The sequence below is a fragment of the Eriocheir sinensis genome, unplaced genomic scaffold, assembly GCF_024679095.1.
Source record: "Eriocheir sinensis breed Jianghai 21 unplaced genomic scaffold, ASM2467909v1 Scaffold1147, whole genome shotgun sequence".
In the NCBI taxonomy this organism is placed as follows: domain Eukaryota; kingdom Metazoa; phylum Arthropoda; class Malacostraca; order Decapoda; family Varunidae; genus Eriocheir; species Eriocheir sinensis.
The window spans coordinates 35001-57702 of record NW_026110460.1 but is presented as its reverse complement, the minus strand read 5'-3'; the positions used below and the strand labels follow the sequence as shown (position 1 = coordinate 57702).

Here is a 22702-nt window from a genome sequence, read left to right as displayed (position 1 = left end):
GCCAAACTCGTGATGGTACGAATTTAGGACTAACCGCTAAACTTGTGGATCGCGAAATTGATAGCGCTAAACTCAGAGGGTACTGTACTGTAATTTCTATAGTTACAATATAACTTCCAAAAAGCACGTTTGGTCAGTGTTAAAATCAATCCGTTCACTGAACGCAGCCAAAGGGCGCTGGCTAAATTCTGACAGGTTGACAGATACATAGAGAGGCTAACTCAGAAGATGGAGCAGAATGTGAATGGTACGTGTATCAGACCAGCATTTGCGTCACCCACACACTACATGCTCAGCTGCCAAGAGAGAAAAATGTTTAAATTGAATAATAAAATTATTTTACATCTCCATTGAATTATTGAACAAATTCCAGGATTATCGACATTGTACAGGCGTTATTGTACATCACACAAACAGTCGGATTTCGTATTTGTATGATAATTATTGTACGACTGGCAAGGCTGATGAGGCGAGTGTCGGGCTGCCAATCCCGGCCGAAGCTACTAAACCTGTATTGTACACGTCCGCAAGAAAGTACCAAAGGCTATACTGTATAACTAAGTATTATATACTTGTATTCAAAGTAATATGAATCTTATCGCTAAAGTGATGAGAATTAAATCACGGGAAATTCCAAACTATGTAGCATCATGATACTACTTATACATTTCAGCCAAGTGGACAAACGCTGTTTTTCGCAAATATCTCCTGCAACTTAATCATTGGATCAGTATGATATTTCAACACACTGCCTTTAACACCCGGACCCAATTTCTATGGCTAATATACCATGTTGCAACATGTGTTATGTTAGAGCTTACTTGAGTGATATTAAGCCTAATCCAGTCATCACATTCTAAGGTGTTAAACAGAATCGACGATTTGCGTGGGTAATTTCTAGCCCTCCACCAACGCCTCCAACAACCCAAAGAATTCACTCTTCCCTACCCATAATATCGCAGTATCCCCTCCTGTTGCCTCTCTTCACCCCCCCACTCACACCATCCCCTTCCCCAGCCCGGGAGGCTGGGCTGTACAGTAATTATCAACGTGAAATACGTCTTGCTCTCCATGGAACTGGGTACCCATTCTCTAGTTAATAATCATACTATCTACATATACACGGCACATTCTAATATATAATATTAAGGATGGGAGAAATAGGAGGGACACAAGAGGAGGAGGGAGGAAGTTGGGGAGAAGAGAGGGATAACGAGCGAGAAGGGGAGAAGGGTTAGGAATAGTTTGGAGGGTGCTTGGGGGCACTTTCCTTCGAATGCGCCACATGACCTGTCGGGTTTGTGTTATTTTTCACAAGTAAACTCACATGACATATAGTAATGTAGTAAAGTTAGCTTGGCAAATTAGTCCGTATTATAGGTGTGTTGAAATATCATACTGATCCATAGATTCGTTTAGGATATTTATGTAAAAACAAGGTTTGTCTGTCATTGAAATGTATAGTGATAATTTCACTTTTCTAATTTTTTTTTTCAAAATTTGAAAATCCACTTGTTCAATAAATTTTTTTTGCAACAAGTGACAAGTGGCTAAAACAAAACTCCTTCATATTTGCATCGGCAGAAAATCACGATACCGACACTCTTAAATGTGCCAATACAATTATCGACACTGATACATGGGTACACCCCTACTGGAAAAGGTGGTGGAAAGAATGGTTCGGACAGTTAAACATGGGGATGCTGAATCACAGGCTTCACAACATACTACTTATGCCAGTAATTTACAGATAGTAAAGTAGCAGCTAACAGCAATAAAAAGGGATAATTTTATATGATCTAAGTTTAAGGACTGCTTTTCACAGTCATCTGGCACGATCCTAACCAAAGCACCATCCTACTTCAGCACAATACAAAACAGTATCACATAATGAATGTCTCCAGAATTGAAAATATACAACATAATGCTGTATTGGTCGATGAAATGGCACTCAAAAAATAAATAAGTAGGCGCGTTAGCTGTTGTTTTCGCGTGAGTAGAGCAATGCACCCGTACCACCACAAGTATGTTCAGCAATGACAATTTTTCATATAACAGTTGCTTCTCCCATTATATTCAGTGCCTGTCTGGCAGCCGAGGAGCTATAAAAGGTGTTCGGTCTTGATCACGATATTTGTTTGTCAAATTTGTTTATTTGAATTTACTGAAATGAAATAAACGCGATACTATATGAGAAAATTATGAAACTGATGACGTTGGCAAAATAAATGGCGAAATTAATGACGATTTTATGATTTTCACCATATTATCTAACTCAGGTTGTCATGATGCCTCTATTAAAAATTTCCATCATGTTTCTTTTAGCTTACAATCGTGCTTAATCCCTAAGGCCATCTCAGCCAATAGGAGTAGGCAAAAAACACTCTAGTCGGTCTCAGAGGACAAGCGCAACGTGCCCTCAAAGCATGCAGGGAGGATCTGTTATCTTCTTCTGAGGCTGCCAGGACTTTAACGTACCAAGGAAGACACTGACCACAGGTTACATGGCTAAGTTAGTGATGATTGCAAAGTGGTGGCGGAAAAGGACTGACACCAGGACAGGAGACTTGCAACCACATTGGCTACATGGCTGGGAGGGATTTCCTGACTATTAATCAAATTTTGATGCTTGCTTGGTGTATAGATAAAATAAATGGAAGGAAAGTGTTTGACCATCAGGTCTCAGAAGGATGGCAGAGGTCATTTTGGCACAACCATCCCGATGCCACCAGTTAATGACCTGACAGGATGGATCTGAGGAAGGAACTTCTACTCTACAGCTGACATTATCAGGGACTCATTGCAGCTTCTAATTGGGTAAACATCTAACAAGGGGTGGATATTTAGAGAGACCCTGCATCTACAATTGTGATGAAAGCTAGATTTAAATGTACACAGAGTGGTGAAGTATTCTCAGCAGCCAGCACCTAGGATGCTGCCTCATCAGAACACATGGCATTCATTGTGTGTCAGCTGCTGGACATGCCATACCACCCTTCATAATATTCAAGAATTCTTTCCAGGAGAGCAGTGCAAGGATGTACTTGATGGTTAGCTTTATGTAAGCAAGAATCTGGCTTTATGGATTGTGACTCTTTCCACATGGTTTTAGCATATCTTTACCTCATACTCGTCCCACAGCTGAACGGCCAGTCCTGGCTTGTCAGATGGGCATATTTCTACTGTTCCCCACAGGTTATTGAACTGACTTGTAAAATAATGCTACACTATTTGCCTTGCCCCACACACTACTTCATATCTGTCAGCATACTATATGTGAGAAATTGGCGAAACTGATGACGCTGGCAAAATAAATGGCGAAATTAATGACGCATTTTATGATTTTCACCATATTACCTAACAACTCAGGTTGTCATGATGCCTTCTATTAAAAATTTCCATCATGTTTCTCTTTTAGCTTACAATCGTGCCTAATCCCTAGAGGCCATCTCAGCCAATAAGAGTAGGCAAAATACACTCCCCATGGTCTACAGAGAACATGCAACGTGCCCTCAAAGCATGCAGGGAGGATCACTCCTTCTGAGGCTGCCAGGACTTTTAACGTACCAAGGAAGACACTGACTGACAGGTTACATGGCTAAGTTAGTGATGATTGCAAGGCAGGGAGGAAAAGGACTTTGACACCAGGACAGGAGAGAGACTTGTGCAACTACATTGGCTACATGGCTGGGAGGGGATTTCCTCTGACTATTAATCAAATTTTGATGCTTGCTTGGTGTATAGATAAAATAAATGGAAGGAAAGTGTTTGGATCATCAGGTCCTTGTGAAGGATGGCAGAGGTCATTTTGGCACAAATATCCCGATGCCACCAAGTTGAGACGACCTGACAGGATGGACTGAGGAAGGGAACTCTACTCTACAGTTGACATTATCAGGGACTACTTTCAGCTTCTTAATTAAGGAACATCTAAATAAGGGTGGATATTTAGAGAGACCTCAAGATATCTACAATTGTGATGAAAGCTTGTAGATTTAAATAAATGTACACAGAGGGTAGTTATTCCCAAAAGAATGAAGCATGCTCACTCTAGGGATGTTGCCTCATCAGAACACATAAGTATTCATTGCTGTGTGTCAGCTGCTGGACATGCCATACCACCCTTCATAATATTCAAGAATTCTTTTCAAGGAGGCAAGTATGCAAAGGATGGGCCTGATGGTTGCCTTTATGGTAAGCAAGAATCTGGCTTTATGGATTGTGATCTCTTTTTCACATGGTTTCAGCAGCTATTCCTACCTCATACTCGTCCCACAGCTGAACGGCCAGTCCTGCTTTCGTCAGATGGGCATATTTCTCACTGTTCCCCACAGGTTATTGAACTGACTTGTAAAAATAATGTTACACTATTTGCTCTTGCCCCACACACTACTCATATCTGTCAGCCTCTTGATGTAGCTGTGTACAAGAGCTTCAAGTCAAAGTTGGGAAAGATAGTTAATTTAGGAAAAGCAATGGACTGTATTGGCTATCAGTTCACCTCTTCGCCGCCTGAGGCCCCTGGCGTGCGATCAGGTCTAAAGAAGAAGAAGCGGCGACAAACGTAAACAAACATTGGCTGGAGGGGCTGTGGAGGCCGTGGGCCCCACAGAATAACTGACCCTCTATAAAACACTTCCAATGGAAAAGAAGGTCACGCCCGTGGAAGCATTGCCCACGGCATCTTGCACATACCAATGAATCACATTTATTTACAGTATTTGGTCCCAGAACTCAAACTGTACCTCGAGAACAGGGGAGTTCAGGTGACGGCGTACTTAATATACCATACAAGCAAAAAGACAAGCTTGTATCAAACTGTATTGTCGGATCATACACGAACGATTTACAACCTGTCAAGTAACTTTAATTCATCTCATTGTAGGTACATAAAATGACGTCCTGGCTCTGTCAGTGTTTGTATGCAAGTTTAGTGGATTTATTTATAACATGGGTCATATTCAAAGCAGCCGAGGTATAAGCACAATCAACAAACAGTATTGACTATTTCATGTTACTTTGAATACTAATTGTTATTTACATGCAGGAAATTATTAAAATACCTTGATTTGCACTTGCACAGCCAGATCATTTAATGTACCTGAACAGATATGAATTATAGGCATTTGAGGAGCCATAGATCCTTCGGTATGATCTGACTATTCCGTTTGATACAAGCTTGTCTTTGTGTTCTTGTTATGGTATATTATTATCAATGCCAAGCGGTTTGTTAAGGATTTTGAAGGATTTTATTTTTTGTCGTGGCCTATTGCAATATAGGCTTTTTTCACTGGTGGGGCCTGATAGTCGGCCCAGCCCATTGTAGCGCAGAGGCGAAAGTGTTTTATAGAGGCACCTCTAATTGTTTTGGCTCATACGACCCCCTGGAGCTCATCTTTGAGGCTCTCTTGGAGAGGTAAATTGAGTCCGGTTGATCGTGGTCTCAGGTGCATGTGGGTAGTCTTGGCTCACCTGGTGGTGACTGAAAATCCCAGCTGCACGGCCAGGATTCGAACCCGCCCTTCCCTGATTCAGCAGCGCCGGGCATGCTAACCAATTCGGGCCACTGCCTCCCACATTATTGAAAATTAGCTAAACAATCACAAGACGAACTCACGTATCTACAAACTAAATGCACAGGTGGAAATAATTATCAAAATTCCTGCCATGCTGATTAACATGTCGAAACGACCAATAGCTACAATATTATTATTATTATTATTATGTACTACATTATAAGGATTAGGATTATTACTATTGAAATCATAACATAGTATCATTACATTATTATTTTATATTGTTAACTGACTTGAAATGAAATCATTCTCGCTCTTTTGTGGTAGAGTTATACCTCTTTACTCATCTCCACACCAGCCTCCCTCTTTTTTTTAAATGGATATTAAAAAAAAGGCTCTATCAATTGGCTGCTGCCATAGTTTAGTCATAGATGTAAAATACTTTATAAATCAAGACTATGTTTTAAATAAAAATATACACAATATTTTTCAGTTTATCATGACATATCCGGCAGTAGTAAAATAACTGGAAAAAGAGCGTAATATCCATTTACATAAAGCTTATGTGGCCCACTAGCAACATAATCAATGAGAATAAGATTATTCATTAAGTAATATGTGCACAAGCTCCAAAAAGTATGCAACCTCAATCAGTCATAATTTAAACAAACAAGGGGAATGACAATTTGAAATATGAGCTACTCATAATTTATACCCATGTAACATATTCCAACCTAAAGGGTTATGTTGAGTTAGGAACGTAAAATTAGATTAATATAGATTTCTTAAGTTCGTTTATGAAAAATATATATGATGCACTCCATATTCCCCTCCGTTGATAACAAAGGCACAGTGTGAAGTGAATCGCACATATCTATGGCAATCAATTAAAGTTAACAAAATAAATATAAATTACCTAACCCAACTAGATCTAACTTAACCTAACCAGATGTGCTGATATTTCATCTCCTACTTAATAAATTACTATTTTTATTGTCATATATATGAATTGTACATGTATCTTCAAACCTCCCAAAAATCACTGGGAAAGAGTGTAGAGATCAAAACAGCTGTGAAAACAGCCACAAAATGTGTGGGAGTCCATGTGGCCGTATGGCAAAGCCCATAGGCACGTTAGGTCAGGTTAGGTTAGTTTAGATCTGTCAAGTTTAAATTCAATGAAAAATCTGAAGTACATCAATTTCACCAGGGGCAGAGTAAGTTACAGTGGTGAGCCACGGGTTTGCACCACCTGTGGCAATGCGAGTTCTAGCATATTCCGGGTCTTTCACATTTGTTTAAATTTCTAAAATCTTTTCCACTGATTTCTGGGAGATCCGAAGGTTACTAGGATATGAATATGAGACGAACCGTTGGTTGAGTAGGGGACGAGATATTGACCTGAAACACCAGAATTTACTCTTTACTACACTCCAACACGACTTCTGCGTGTAACGAAACACACGAGAAATTAATCCAGACAAGGAAAGGTTTTGCCGGCGCCAGGGATCGAAACTGCGACCAGCAAGGTGAGAGAGCCACTCCTTAACCAGTCGCCTATCTTAAAGAAGTACCCCCACTCGTAGAGTGATTTATGGGAGGCTCACCCATCAGGCAAGTCACTGCAGTACAGACGCGTTAATACAACCAGCGCACTCAAAGAGAAATTAAATACAACACAAAGTCAGTGTTAACCTTAAGCGAGATGACTGCCGTTACTTCAAGATTAGCCGATGCATGTTTAAAAGTGGTGAGACACAGTAAGGGCTTCAATGTGTAACCACAAGCTTTAGTTTATTTATATTGCAAACCACATGGGTAAATCTTAGGACTAGCGGCCCAAGCGGTGCACATTCAGGGCACGGTGGTGGTAATTACAACATTTCTTAGCACGTACGACGGGTTTTGACAAGCGGACAGGCGTGTTAGTCACAAGGGGTGTATTTTACTGCATGGCTCTTTCCTTTCTTCACCCCGGCGCTCGCAGTCTCATCGCCCATCGACTTGGAAGAAATCGTGAGGTCAGCGTGGAAAAATACACCCCTTGAGACATAAACACGCCTGTCCGCTTGTCAAAACCCCGTCGTACGTGCTATAAATGTTGTAATTACCCGCTAGGAGCCGCTATTCCCAAGATTTACCACCATATGTACTGTGGACCGCTTTCACAGTCACTTTGTTTGTGGGAAGGGTGGGAAGGGAGTGAAGGCCAGGGTGTGAAGAGAGTGAAATATTGGGCAGTGCAGCATGAAGTGTTCTGGTGTCAGGCTTCCCTTATTTGTTTGTGTGACAGGTTGTGTGGGGCACCACGGGCAGTGGCGCTATGTATGGGGTGTCAGGGAGCGGGTCACGTCCGTCTTGGGATGGACTGGCGAGGAGCGAGGAGAGGTTGTCATTTTGTGATAAGTGGTGACCGCCTTGGTGTTGCGCCTGTGGTCTAATGGAGGAAGGCCTGCCTCTGCCTGCAGGGCCTGGGTGGGAGATGACCTGAAGGCGCCGAGGACAACTCTAGAGGGTCGAGAGACAGGAGCAGTGCCCGGCCAGGGAGACCTTGTTTACAATGGCTTCGGTGTTCAGGGCAGTTTGGCGCTGCTTCCAACGGGAAGGCATCTCTAAATCACTTATCTTGAGACCAGAAGTGAAAATAGCTACAGGTACTTAAACTAGCAATTATTTAACAGGAAATTAAATCATTCTTAAGCTGCTGGAGAGCAAAATAAGGAAAATGCAAAACCTCCCACCGTGTTTTCCCTGTTTTGGGCGGCTCAGGAAGAGGCTGCGGCCCGCACCACATTCGCCCCTCAGTGGTCACATACACCACACACAGACGCAAACCTTAAAACATTGCCAGCAAAGGGTAAGTACATTTTTTTTTCTTACCAACAGATACCACGTTTTTAAATTTGGCTCCAAAGGACAACCAGTATTATTTTTTTCCAAAATAGAAAAGAGGAACCGAGTTAAGTCAAAATAGTACTTTCGGTATGTGTCCCAGTCTCCGAAAAAGCGGCACTGCACGGAAAGCCAATACGGTCCATTAGAGGTAACTTTTGGATTGCAAAGAAAAACGTGGCAAGAATCATGAAAAAAAAAAAAAAAAAAAAACATTTGATGACAGTATTGTAATGCGGGGAAAACTGAGAGATCGGTAATCTGTAATAACTGATGTGTTGCTTGTGAATCAAGTGGTTACGAACCGCAAGACAGACAGACGAACCAGATGTGGAGCTGGTGGCGTGACTACGCCTCAGCCGAAGGTGCTGAATTATCATGTTAGTTTTTTTTGGAGGAGGGACGAGCAGAATTTTTCCCCTGTATTCTAGAAGAACGACATATGTATCCCTAAATCCTGATTTTACTGTCCACAACTTATATTTGACACGAAAGTTTTTTAATGATTTACATAGAGCATCATTTACAAAGTTACATGTGTGCGGGCATGATTTAGCTGTGGAGACTGGTCGGTGGAATAGGCGAGGCAGGGGGCGCCTTCCCCTGGAAAAGCGGCTTTGCCCGTGTGGGGAGGTGCAGACTGAACTACACGTGGTGGAGTCTTGCGCCCTCACACAGCCATTGCGAGAACACCAACACTTTGCAACATGGCGAGAACTTATGACAAAAGATGCACATGTCGCAGCAAGAATTGCTTCATTTCTTACTTTCTACATTTCATTGATATTGTCTTCCTGAACACTGGAGTCATGGTCGTTTGTATATTGTCAATACGCCATTGAAATTGTCTTTCGTTTATTGTCTTAGTTCTGTAATTCTGTCTTTTTAGTCAGGTAAATCTTATGTCATTGTTCTATCGCATAGTTCTGTTTGTGTACCAAATGTCATGCCTTTAGTCAGGCTTTTATTTGTTCTGTTTTTAACTTTTATTTGTTCTGTTTTAACGTTCCTCTGCTTTAGGTTTTTCTTTTTTAGATTTTCTTATCTTAGAGTGTCTTCTTAACATGTCCAGGCTATTAACATTTTAGTATATTTATTTTAGAGAATTTGTCATCTTTTAGGGTTCCTGTTTTTTCGTTTTTATCATGGTATTTTTTTTAAATTTCAAGATATAAGTAGTTTCATATAATTATCAAAATTTGTAAAGTTTTAATTTTTTTTAACTATTTTTATGCCAGTAACGACACCAGAGCTGTGTATATTTTAGTGATTATATAAAGATTTTACGGAAGTGCTGAATGTGGACTACAAATTGGAAATGTGGTTATATTAACAAAATTAACATTCTTAAATAACTTCCGATTTATGTATGATGTTTTGGTTTTATGTACATTTGTGGTCAATAAATATCTATCTTTCTACCTATCAAGTGAGAGAACCAGTTGCTTCGGAACTCTTACTGAACTGGTGGAACAGGCCAATTGTATGTTAACTAAACCACTGATAAATGCGTTCACTAGCCTCTGGCTAGCCGCGGGCAGTGGGAGGGGAGGTGATAAGCTGACTGTGTGAGGTTGTCTCCCTCACACACCGTCTGGATCTCACCCCCACAGGTACGCTGAACCCAGTTCCTAGGCACCAAGCTTGTTAGTGTTATCTTGATACAAAGTTAATGTTACTTAAAGAGTTGAATTGACACACCGTCTGGACCTCACCCCCACAGGTTCCCTAGCATACTGACTGAGCTGGTACCTCACTTGTGTGTCATTATATACAGTATGTGAACATTCCCTTTTGTGTGGGCTTATGATCACCCACTTGGTATCTTAACCCCACATGAATACCTTGCCCCATGATTATCTTTGTGAACACATATCAATCGGTGGTTGAAGGGATATATTTTATTATATAACTATGCACCATAGAAACTTGACTAAGGTAGTTTTGTTAGCTATGGTCAGGTCTCTATATCTCCATATATTTTATGAAATTAACTGTGATTGGGTGGGCCCTTCTGGTGATTGGAATGATGAGTTGTAATCAGTATTGTAAAGTAACTCGGTAAAAGCTCGCTACCATTACCAACAGAATAATGAGTTGTCAGTGGCATTGTTAATTAATATCAGTGTGCTCGCTACCATTACCAACCGTGATGAATTTAAATAATATTGTTACTTAATTTCAATAAGCTCGCTACCATTATATATCAACATAATGTGAATAAACCTCATAATTTAACATTTGTGTTGCGTCACCCTAACAACTAGGAAGCACACTTCTAGTAAAATATTAAAAAGAGTTGAAGGCAACACACTAGTGGCATAAGCAGTGGGATACTCATCATTAATTGCCTAAGTGCTTACTAATCACAGAATATGTGGAAATAGCTTTAATAGGCCATAGCCAAATTCAATAACAGCTCACCTTTTAAGTGAGGATTGTTAAGGTTATTCCTGAGTGAAGTGCGAGTATATATTCCCGAGTGAAGAGCGAGTATGCAAATGCAGAGTTTTATTACTAAAGTTTAAAAATATTAATCATTATTATTCTTAGATTAAAATTTATTTACTAGACTTAATTAATCATACTTTGTTTTACTAAATTTACCGGTCGGGCGAAAACTCGTGAATAGGCCTCCTATCACTGCAAGTTAAATACGGTTTTAAGAATCTGGCAGAGTCTAAATAGGTAGAATTTAAGTTAGAAGTAGGATAGGTGGTCTTACTTTAAAAGGATCCATCATAGTGCAACTGTCGGTTGAAGCAGTTTCTAAACATGGGTTCGGAAGTGATAATTTTTGTTTGCTAAATGAGTTATTTAAATTTGACCTACTGTAATATTTCTTGGAAAATCCTCTCTCCATTTTGATAAACGTTTAACTTCAGTCTGTTAATCACAAGTAAATATTCCATATCGGTGCAACTTGAAAGTAGTCGTCTGTCACTATGTAGAACAGATCCAACTAGAGAACGATTCAAGGACTATAGCATCCCTGGCAGGAATTACCATCAGTAGGGAAACCGTTGTAAAAAGGTGTCTATCTGACCAACTTGTTTATGGAGGTCAGAAACCCGATATGTGTTCACCCTCATCAGTCATTATAGTAGATTCGTAACATTCCACCCCCTTAAATCTAAACACACACAAGTGGTGGAGGCTCGAGGACAGTATGTGGCTGACTACGGGACGACCAAGAAGGTATCGACCTGGACAACGGGGGCGAGTCCGATAGAACGCCTTCCCAGATTTCTGCCAGCAACACCTCAAAGCATTATATTCCCTACCACCTATCGCCGCTGGAAACGCAGTCTAGAGAGGATGCCTCACACAAGTCTCTCCTGGCTGTGCTGTGCCAGGGTCATCTTTTACGGTGGCCATGACTTCTCCAGACGAGTTAGGAGTGACGATCCAGTGAGACATGAAGTGTTTAGAGTGTTTGTAAGGCTATTGGTAACCCTATGGTACACTAACACACCTGGCGGAGACGCGAGTAGTAGTTGGAAGGTTTTGTGATATGGTAGCCACTTTATTTCGCAGAAATTGGCTGCAACTAATAGTCAACACGGGTTGCGCTGTGGGCCGACTTCAGGATGTGGCGAGCTCTCGTATCCCCACCTTAGGAGACATGACGAAATGAAAGGTTAGAATGAATGAGGGAGTGATAGTAGACTAGAGTGAAAGGAATGGGTGACTGAGGTGCCGAATCTTGCCATCGAGAGTACCAGGGGACTTAAGGTTAAGTCCCTACACTGCCGGGTGGTCAGGAGGTTGGCTGGGGTAGAACTGCCTATCACTAATCTTGGTGTTAGGTCTCAAAAGGGACATTGTGGAGTTATGTCTCAAAGGGACATTGTGTAGTGACCAGATTGTGGTCACTGGTTAGGGATAATGAGCTCCGTCCAGAGTAATGTTAAGTGCCAGGGGTTACTACAGTCAGGTAAGAGAGATAACTCCCCTAGAGGGGAAAGACAGATTGAACCTTGGATTGTGAAGGAAGGATTTGAGGGTGAAAATTCAATGTCCAACATCAAAGCTGGCTTTTGTAAATGTGGTATATATCCTTTCAACCCCAATGCAATAGATAAAAGTCTACTCCTAAGAAATAAGCTCCTTCCAGACACTAACATTGACCTTGCTGAGACACCAACTAGCTCTGCAATAGATGCTGCCACACAAACTGAGGAAAACATAACAGATGATATTCAGACACTTCATGACATCCCTCAGGAAGAGCCTGGCTCATCAGCAGACTCGATTGCTCTGTGCCGAGCAGATTCTGTAGCCAGTATGCCTCTACCAGCTCAGTACATATCACTATAAATGAGGAATTAAAATCCAGTAGTACACACAGTCCTACCCAGGTCATAAGTCCTCAAAATCCCAACACCAACACACTATTTGCCTGTGGTATTCTATCTACTGAAACTTCCCAGATCCCTTCCCTCCTGCAGAAGAAATACCGGGGTCGTAAACGACCACTGAGAATACAGTCTAAAGCTCGAGTCATGACTGCAGAGACTGAACAGATGGATATTGAGAGTCAGCAAACTGAAATTAATTATAAAGAAACGAAGCGTCGAAAGACTGATGCTCCTAAGGGAAAGGGCAAGGGTAAAGGTAAAGGGTCAGCCACAAATTCGAAATCCACCAAAGACAAGAAGCAAACCAGGATTTCTGAAACAGGTGAAGAAAATGTAGGTCTAATGGAGGACCAGACCTGCAATGGATGTGGCATGGACTGGGATGATGAAAGGGAAGTTTTACAGTCAAAATGGGTTGGATGTGAGACCCAAGGATGTCCCCACTGGACATGTCCCCGGTGCCTACCTCTGGTATTTGATTAAAAAGATGAATACTTTTGTGATGATTGTGTCCTGTTAGGTTTTTTATTTTTCTAAATATCAAGGAAAAGGATTTGTTTGTATTTGTTTGTTTGCCATCAATAACTTCTTTAAGTTTTTTTTTTTTTTTTTTTTAATCTGCCCTTGTTGTGAGGATGAACTTTATAGATCTGAGAGTGCTGTACTTCAATTCAAGCTGTGAGGATAAGTCTTTAATCCTATGTTATCGAGCATCATCATGTCTTTTAGTTTACTCAAAATGTTTTGTTTATTTTCAATTATTTCATGCTTCTTTATTTTTGCTATAAAATTTAGCATGACCTTTTTTTTTTTTAAGTTAAGAGGATACCATTACATTTGTCTCATGTGTTTCTATATGGTATATTTCCAAACCTATTGATAATTTGTTGAGATAATTTTGTAGTTTTTATAAATTAATCCCTGTAATCCAAGAAGCATGTTGGTAGCATTAATTGCCAGCAGTACTTTCTCTCCCTCAACATACCTTATTTACTGTACACATATAAAACTTACTTAATTACCTAACAGCCTCCTTACATATATCTACCAACATTTCAGTCTAATCCGTGGTCTTTAAAATCATTTAAATCCCAAGCGTAAGCCAGCATTTTTAAATACCGCACCCACATTCTTTCTCTACTCCTCATGCTAAAAAGCCTTGGTTTAATCATGCTTGTTCTCGTGCAATTAAAGATAGAGAGGCAGCTCACAAAAGGTACCAGAGCCTTCACACTCCTACTAACCATGAACTTTACATTTCAGCCCAGAATCGTGCCAAATCTATTCTCCAACTTACCAAAACATCTTTCATCAACAGAAAATGTCAACACCTTGCTGTTTTCTAATTCCTCACTTGACTTCTGGAACATAGCCAATATTATCTCCACCAATTTCACTTCTTCCTCTTTCCCTCCTCTCCTTCACCCTGACGAGAGCACTGCCGTCTCATCTATCTCTAAGGCTGAACTCTTCACTCAAACTTTCTGTAAGAACTCCACCCTGGACGATTCTGGGCATATTCCTCCTACTCATACCCCCTCTGTCTCCTTTATGCCTGCTATTAAGATTCTTCATAATGATGTTTTAAATGCCCTCTCTGGCCTCAACTCTCAAAAGGTTTATGAACCTGATGGAGATGATTGTCCTTAAAAACTGTGCCTGCTGACACCCTGCCTGGTCAAACTCTTTCGTCTCTGCTTATCAACTTTCCTTCCTGCTGGAAGTATGCCTTTGTACAGCCTGTGCCTAAGAAGGGTGAACGTTCCAATCCCTCAAACTACCGCCTCATAGTTTTACTTTCCTGTCTATCTAAAGCTTTTGAATCAATCCTTAACCGGAAGATTCAAAAGCACCTTTCCACTTCTAATCTTCTATCTGATCGCCAGTATGGGTTCCGCAAGGGCGTTCTACTGGCAATCTTCTTGCACTCTTAAGTGACTCTTGGTCATCCTCTCTTAGCCGTTTCGGTGAAACTTTTTCAGTTGCATTAGACATATCGAAAGCCTTCGATAGAGTCTGGTACCAGTCTTTGCTTTCTAAACTGCCCTCTTTCGGATTCTATCCCTCTTTCTGTTCCTTTATCTCCAGCTTCCTTTTGCGGACGTTCTATCTCTGTGGTGGTATACGGTCACTGTTCCTCCCCTAAACCTATCAACAGTGGTGTTCCACAGGGCTCTGTCCTATCACCCACTCTCTTCCTGTTATTCATCAATGATCTGCTTTCCATAACAAACTGTCCTGTCCACTCATACGCTGCCGACTCCACTCTGCATTATTCAACTTCTTTCAATAGAAGGACCTAAATTGCGCCCTTTCAAAGATTCACGAGATCTGGGGGGGTATCATTCCTGTGAACCCTACTACTAGCCTACTTATTATAATGATACTAATAACAATACTACTACTACTACTACTACTAAAACTTTTACTACTACTACTAATAATAATAATAACAAGACATGTTGCAACTACTTATGTTATGTAATCAATTAAAATTACGATTACTTCATATTTTCACGATTACGATTACGATTACAATAAAATCAATTACGATTACGATTACATGATGTATTAATCGTGATTACAGGATGGACTGAAAGGTGACCTTGCAAATTTCATACACATGTACCATACTAAATATTAAATTGGTTGAATTACTACAGATATTTAGATTACCCTACATACTTGCTGTGCAAGAAACTATTAACTAAAACTTTGCTAATGTAATAGCAAAAGTAATCACAATTACGATTACATTATTAATGTATTCAATAACGATTACTTGGCAAAAAAACAAGAGGGTAATCGATTACAATTACGATTACTTGAAAACTGTAATCGATTGTAACTGATTACAATTACAGATTACAATTACCCCATGTCTAATAATACCTAATAATAATAATAATAATAAAAGAAATAATAAACATACAAAGTAAATAAAAGATATTGCGAACATTATCGTAGTTGTATTTGTAAAAAAATAAAAAATAAAATAAAAAATGCTCGCCAAGCGGCGCCAGATGGATATGGTGAATTCAAATTTTGCTTTCTTCCTTTAGCATGTAACTCTAACAGATCTAACCTTTAATTGCAATGCTGGCAAATATTATGTGAATATTAAATATATATATATATATATATATATATATATATATATATATAGATATAGATATATATATATATATATCTAGATATATATATACAGTAACTCGATTTACGTGAGTTTGGTTAACGCGTTGTTTAAATCACGCGGGGTCCAAAATCCAAATAAATGTTTCATTTACACGTTTTTTCACTTATACGCGATATTTTATGGAGGCCACCAGATGTTTCATTTAACTCGACTCACACGGCGCCGCGGCCACACAGCTGAGCTCAGTTCTTCCCACGCGCCACTTGAACAACAATACAGTACCCACGCTGCCACGCTACTCAACAATAGTGGTGGGCACTGGGCAGGTACCGGAACTAACGGTACCAGCTATATGGTACGGTACAGGCACCAGACTGCTCGGTGTCGGTACCAATACTAGCCAGTCGCTCATGGAGTCCTCATTTCTTCCTCACACGAGTGAGGCTGAGACTGAGTGCCTGAGTGGATATCTCAGTGATATGGATAGTCTCTCTCTCCTCTCTCTCTCTCTCTCTCCACTGAATGAAGTGATTATTTATTTTTCGATAGAAACCTACCTTTTGTTTGATTTACATTGTTTTTGATTAACGCAACCTCTTCAGGGACACAATACTTACGTAAATCGAGTTACCTGTATATATATATATATATATATATATATATATATATATATATATATATATATATATATATATATATATATATACGATAACTACCTCAAACTATTACAGGTGTCTGTAATGTGTCTGTAATGTAAACCATTTGGTTTAAACTGCCAACCCTGGTATTTAGAGAGAGAGAGAGAGAGAGAGAGAGAGAGAGAGAGAGAGAGAGAGAGAGAGAGAGAGAGAGAGAGAGAGAGAGAGAGAGAAATTCAAAGTGGACAATGAAGTTTCATTATCACCAATAATAAATATATTAGGTGACTAATATAGTTATACTCTTCAAGATTCTTACTTAGTTTGATTTACAAGTGACATGCAAAAGTCATTTGTAACATGGTATAATTTTTCATGCAAATTTAATTTTTATTGGTTTAGTTAAGTCACTATAGTATACTATATTTAGAATTATACAGTTATAATCAGTCGTTGCAATACATTTATTTCTTATGTCCTTGTGTATACGTGGTGCTGTAGTATTTGTGTATATATCAGGGTTGGCAAAAAACAATGTTTAAAAAAATATATATATATTTTTGGTTTAAACCAGGTTTTTTTGTTTTAAACTTTAAACCGTTTTTTTTTTTTTAAACCACTTTTTTTTCAGTATGTTTATTCCAGTAATTCTATCCGTATATACATATATGAGTTTGAAAAGGAATTATAGATAGATTTAGAGATGGATTTAGCAAAATGTTCATTTGATCTTCATACAATCTGTAAAAGAGGCAAAATGCAGCTTCTAACATGCTTTTAATTGCAATGTTAAAGAGTAGTAAAACATGAAAGACCTCTTCTAATTTTCCAGTTGCATGCTACAAAAACAGTTGTAAGAGAGAGAGAGAGAGAGAGAGAGAGAGAGAGAGAGAGAGAGAGAGAGGGGGGGCACTTTCCTGTTTTTTTTAAATATTTTTGTTGTTTAGTGAAGTGGCAAATATATATATATATATATATATAATATATATATATATATATATATATATATATATATATATATATATATATATGCCACTTCACTAAACAGCAGATAAAATTATGTTTTCAGTTACTCTGAGTTACAGCATTTGACTAGAGATTTGAGTTTACCAACTGACGTTTTCATCCTGGTTAGTAAAATGACTGTGCATAATAAAAAATAATAAAACCACACATAATTAAAACCACAATACCTGATGAAACTAAAAAAGATTCACAAAAAACACCGGTTTTATTGATGTTTTTTTGGTTTAAACCAGGGGTGTCAAACTCATGGCCCGCGGGATAGTCATAAATGGCCCGCGGTATCACGGTAACTTCAATCTTGTCAATGTATTTTCTACCCTTGATGGCCCCCATGACGGCACTTCAGAGTATGAATTGGCCCTCCAAGGGTTTTGAGTTTGACACCCCTGGTTTAAACCGCCAACCCTGCTGTACATAATTAAAATCTTACATATAGTTAAAACCACAATACTGATGAAACTAACAAAGATACACACAAAAGAAAAAAAATGGTTTTATTAGTTGGTTTAAACATATATATATATATATATATATATATATATATATATATATATATATATATATATGTGTGTGTGTGTGTGTGTGTGTGTGTGTGTAAGCCAGTGTGGCTTGTGGTAAAGGTGAAGGGGGGAGTGGGTGAGTGGGGGCTGGGGCTAGCATATTATATAATCGGCATATGATCAGCGTATAGGCGGCATATGATCGGCATATGGGAGGCAAAGCGGCATATGGGAGGCAAGGCGGCATATGGGAGGCAAAGCGGCATATGGGAGGCAAGGCGGCATATGGGAGGCATATGATCGGCATACTACGTCGGGCCTCTGTTATGACGATGACTCGATGAGCAAAAATGACATCGGGCAGACGGCGTTTTGCACCGTCGGGCCGCCGCAACGTACAACACATGACGGCCCGCTGGAGGCCCAACGTACGTACTTGTGTTTGCTGGGTCTAACGCCTAACCTCGAGTTTCAGACACGCCCGCACAGCTTGTGAAGGCATGGGCGTGGGAGGTTTACGAGATCTGTCTGCCATGTGCCGAACCAACCACACCGAACCACCTGTTAAACGTAATTTCCGCTTCCCTGACATCATTACCCTCCTGGGCACCTGAACGAAGGCCTATAGAATTCACGATATAATGGACGCGTCATGGAAACGATCATTTACATGGATATTACCTGATTAAAGATGACGTCGGCAGCGCCACCGCGGATTGCAATGTTGAGGTAATGGAGAGGCTGTATGGATGCGCGCGCAACCCAGGGCTGCCATCCTCGCAGCAGAGAATTATCGTGCAGTGTACTCAAAATTATCGTATTTACACCCAAATTGTCGTACACCCGGGAGAAATTTATATATATATATATATATATATATATATATATATATATATATATATATATATATATATATATATATATATATATAATGGTAAGGATTCGTACGTATTAGGTCCGTGCCAGTATCTCATAATCTACTTTATGAAACATCAGTATCTCTTCATATATCTTTTCTACAAACCTTCAACAGTCATGGAAACGCTTTGAAAATCCAATTCAAGGATTTTTTTTTACTCTTGAAAATAGGGGATAATGTTTACGGAAGCGCGTCACCTCCTCTGGCGACGGCCGCGACGACGCTGCAGCCGCCGCAGCCGTAAAATAGCTCGCAGAGGGTTTAGGGTCGGGGAGCATATAAATAGCCTCTTCCATTTAGCGTAACCCGTTTCTGGGTCGTGATTTGTAGAGTCCCTTGATAGATAGAGTCCCGACAGCCTAAGATTTGGACGCCATTATTGGCCCTGTTTTCGCCGCGAGAGCGTGTGGTAGTGTTTGAAAAGCGCGGCGAAAACGTAGGACCAATAATGGCGTCCAAATCTTAGGTTGTCGGGACTCTATGAGGGACTCTACAGATCACGACCCAGAAACGGGTTACGCTAAATGGAAGAGGCTACTAAACTACTCCAACCGAACTTTACGACCTACTAACGGGGGGCTGCGCCCCCCTCGACCCAAGGCAAGTATAGAAAGGTAGCGTCACTCTCATAGAACGTGAAGAACCAAATTTTGAAATTAGCTTTTTTATTAGGACCTCTCGGATGTTTTTTATGTTATAAACTACTTCAATAAAATAAAATAAGATGTGGATTTTTTGTTATATACCCTATGAAGCAATTGTCGATGAATAAAAAATATAAATAGAAATGTTCACGGCATCTCATCCTGGACGATGATTGGCTGGCGTCCCGATAAGCTCCGCCCCTTCCTCGAGCCTAATTAAGCCCCGCCCCATCCTCGTTGTCTGCCCAAACCGACGACTTCACACACCTCACTCCCACCCTGTTTCCTGACCCCAACATTCATTTTTACGAAAAACTGAGACCACCATCATCTTCCTGAGAAAATTCTGCATCACACTAGCATAAATTTATAACAATATTGTAAAAGTACACATACGAAAATCAGAGTTAAGTGATCTATGGAGTAAACATGTTCTTGCACTTATTTCCCTTCAACTCCTTAGTACTCAGCTGGTTTTCGTCACATCACTTTTATAAGCCCAGATCCTGAATCTGCATGCTTTTCTGCTTCTGATGGTGTGTGGTACGTCCCGAGGTAAAAATATGCATAGGGTCAAAATCGCCTCCGAACATAAGCCGCGCCGTGACGGCTTTCATTCGCTTCGGCATTTATTTACTCAAGTCAGACTCGCCGCTCACACACGGATGGGGCGTGAAGAAAAACGTCAAACGTCTAATAACCACATAAAAGAAAAATTACTACCACCAAGAACTACACACCTGCAAAAATAACACAGCTGCAACTTGGAACACATTAAAAACTATTATTCCTTGTAAAACACAGAGCACGACCCACCCGCCCCTTGAGAACATAAGTGAAAAAGCTGAAGATTTTAATAACTTCTTTGCGAACGTCGGCCTAACCACATACGAATCAACTAAAAAATCATTAAAAGTCGAAAACCGTAATCACCTTAACGAAGCTCCTAACATCCCGATCGTGCCCTCTACCCCCCACTGATCTCGCGCTTTTCAGACCTCAGCCAGTAGACCAGAACACAATCATCTTAACTGTGAAACAGCTTCAAAATACTAAATCGTTTGGTTGTGATAACATTTCCCTAAGGTTTATCAAAGACTCATTTATCGCTATCATCTTCTACCTCACAACCATCATAAATACCTCAATCGTCACAGGCATTTTTCCTGCCTCCTGGAAAAACGCTGTTGTCACCACACTATATAAAAACGGAAACCCAGACGAAATAGGAAATTATCGTCCCATCTCTCTACTTCCAATTTTTTCAAAAATATTAGAAAAGGTAGTTGCCAATCAATTAATGCCATTCCTGAAACGTAACAAACTTCTCTCTCCGACCCAACACGGCTTTAGACCTAAACTCTCTACAGAGACAGCGCTGCCTGCAAGTCATTACCAATAAAATTTATGATAATATAGATAACAAACAAATATCACTTTTAACACTCTGCGACCTTTCTAAAGCCTTCGACAGTGTCAGCCACACCATCTTACTCCGAAAACTTCAACAGATTAATGTTGACACCTACTGGTTTGACAATTACCTCGATGACAGGTCACAGTCAGTCCGCATTAAAGACATCGTCTCATCCAAGAGATCAGTAGCCTTTGGAGTCCCCCAAGGTTCAATACTAGGCCCAACATTATTCAATGTCCATGTAAATGACATATCTACCTATATCAATAACTGCCTTCTAGTACAATACGCCGACGACACACAGTTCCTCCACAGCGGTAATATCAACGAACACGCCAACTCCTGGCACACATACCTAATAACACCACCATCAGATGTGCCGATGGCGTTATACAACCCCTCTTCCATGTTAAAAACCTTGGATTACATCTGGATTCACACATGACCTTCGACAGACACATAAATGAAATGACTAGGAAAACAATGGGAACCTTAATTTTCATTAACAGACACAAAGATCTTTTCAACAAAGAAACACGCATAATGGTTATACAGACTTTGGTATTAAGCATCATAAATACGGCATCACACTATGGGGACAACAAACTCAACTTTAATAAACAAAGTGCAAAAACTACAAAACTTCGCGATAAAAGTGGCAGATGGGAAAGCAAGGAAATACGATCATGTCACTCCATTATTTAAAGATTTACAATGGCTCAAAATCAAAGACCTAATCACCTTTAATCTCATAACAAAAGTGTTTAAGCAGAAAATAAAAGATTACCCAGACCACATCCTCTCTCTCCCAACTGTTAACTATATGACAGACTCAACAACAAGACAACAAAACAATCTCTACGTCCCGAGAACCAACACCGACACAGGTGCAAGAGCCTTTCATGTATTAGCTCCTAAATTATGGAACCAACTACCGAATGAAATAAAAGACTCATAATCTGACCATATTAAAATCAAATCTTAAAAAGAAGCTGTTGACCTCTGCATGAATGTATTGTCTGCTCCACTGCCTTATGTATATTCTATCATGTATATTTAGATGTATAATCCACCATGTATATTTATATGTATAATCTACCATGTCTATTTAGATGTTTAGAATAACCACTTTTTAGTGGAAAATAAAGTTTATTCTCTCTCTCTCTCTCTCTCTCTCTCTCTCTCTCTCGTCTTAAACATTGTGTTCATGTCCAAAACAATGAAGCTATATTAACTTTGGTTTTCACCTGCAGATGCAAAGCATTCAACACCTACCATCTCCTCATGTACATGTATGAATGAGATATTCGACAACTATATGAGGGGGCGGCTGCTTGACATGGCCCTGGGAAGGAAACGCCACCAAACCTTCCTACTGTCACCTAAGGATGCATTCTCCATTCATAGAGATGGGGAACGCTAGCTAGTGTCTAGTGCATCCCATGATGGCATAACATATGCCGTCGATCTTGGCATCGGACATGACCGGCGGAATATGCAAACACCAAGTGGCTTGCGCCGAGAGGAACCTCGTCAAACTCCCTCAAGTCTTCCTCGACTCAGCGGAGCGACGGCATGCATAGCCGTAGGGGAAAAGGCACCACCCCTGGAGTTCTTCGCTGAGTTTGGCAAAGAAACCCCATTGCCGTCAGT

At 40.0% G+C, this 22702-nt stretch overlaps 1 protein-coding gene across 4 annotated transcripts in view; it reads right to left on the bottom strand.

The window, feature by feature from the left end:
- The window catches only part of LOC126989388 (uncharacterized), a gene marked incomplete at its 3' end in the record, with an annotated part of 74733 nt that extends 55914 nt beyond the window's left edge, over positions 1-18819 (bottom strand). For all 4 annotated transcript variants that reach the window (XM_050847991.1, XM_050847993.1, XM_050847994.1 and 1 more), the window contains 1 exon segment: positions 18751-18819.
- Positions 18820-22702: the final 3883 nt, after the last annotated feature.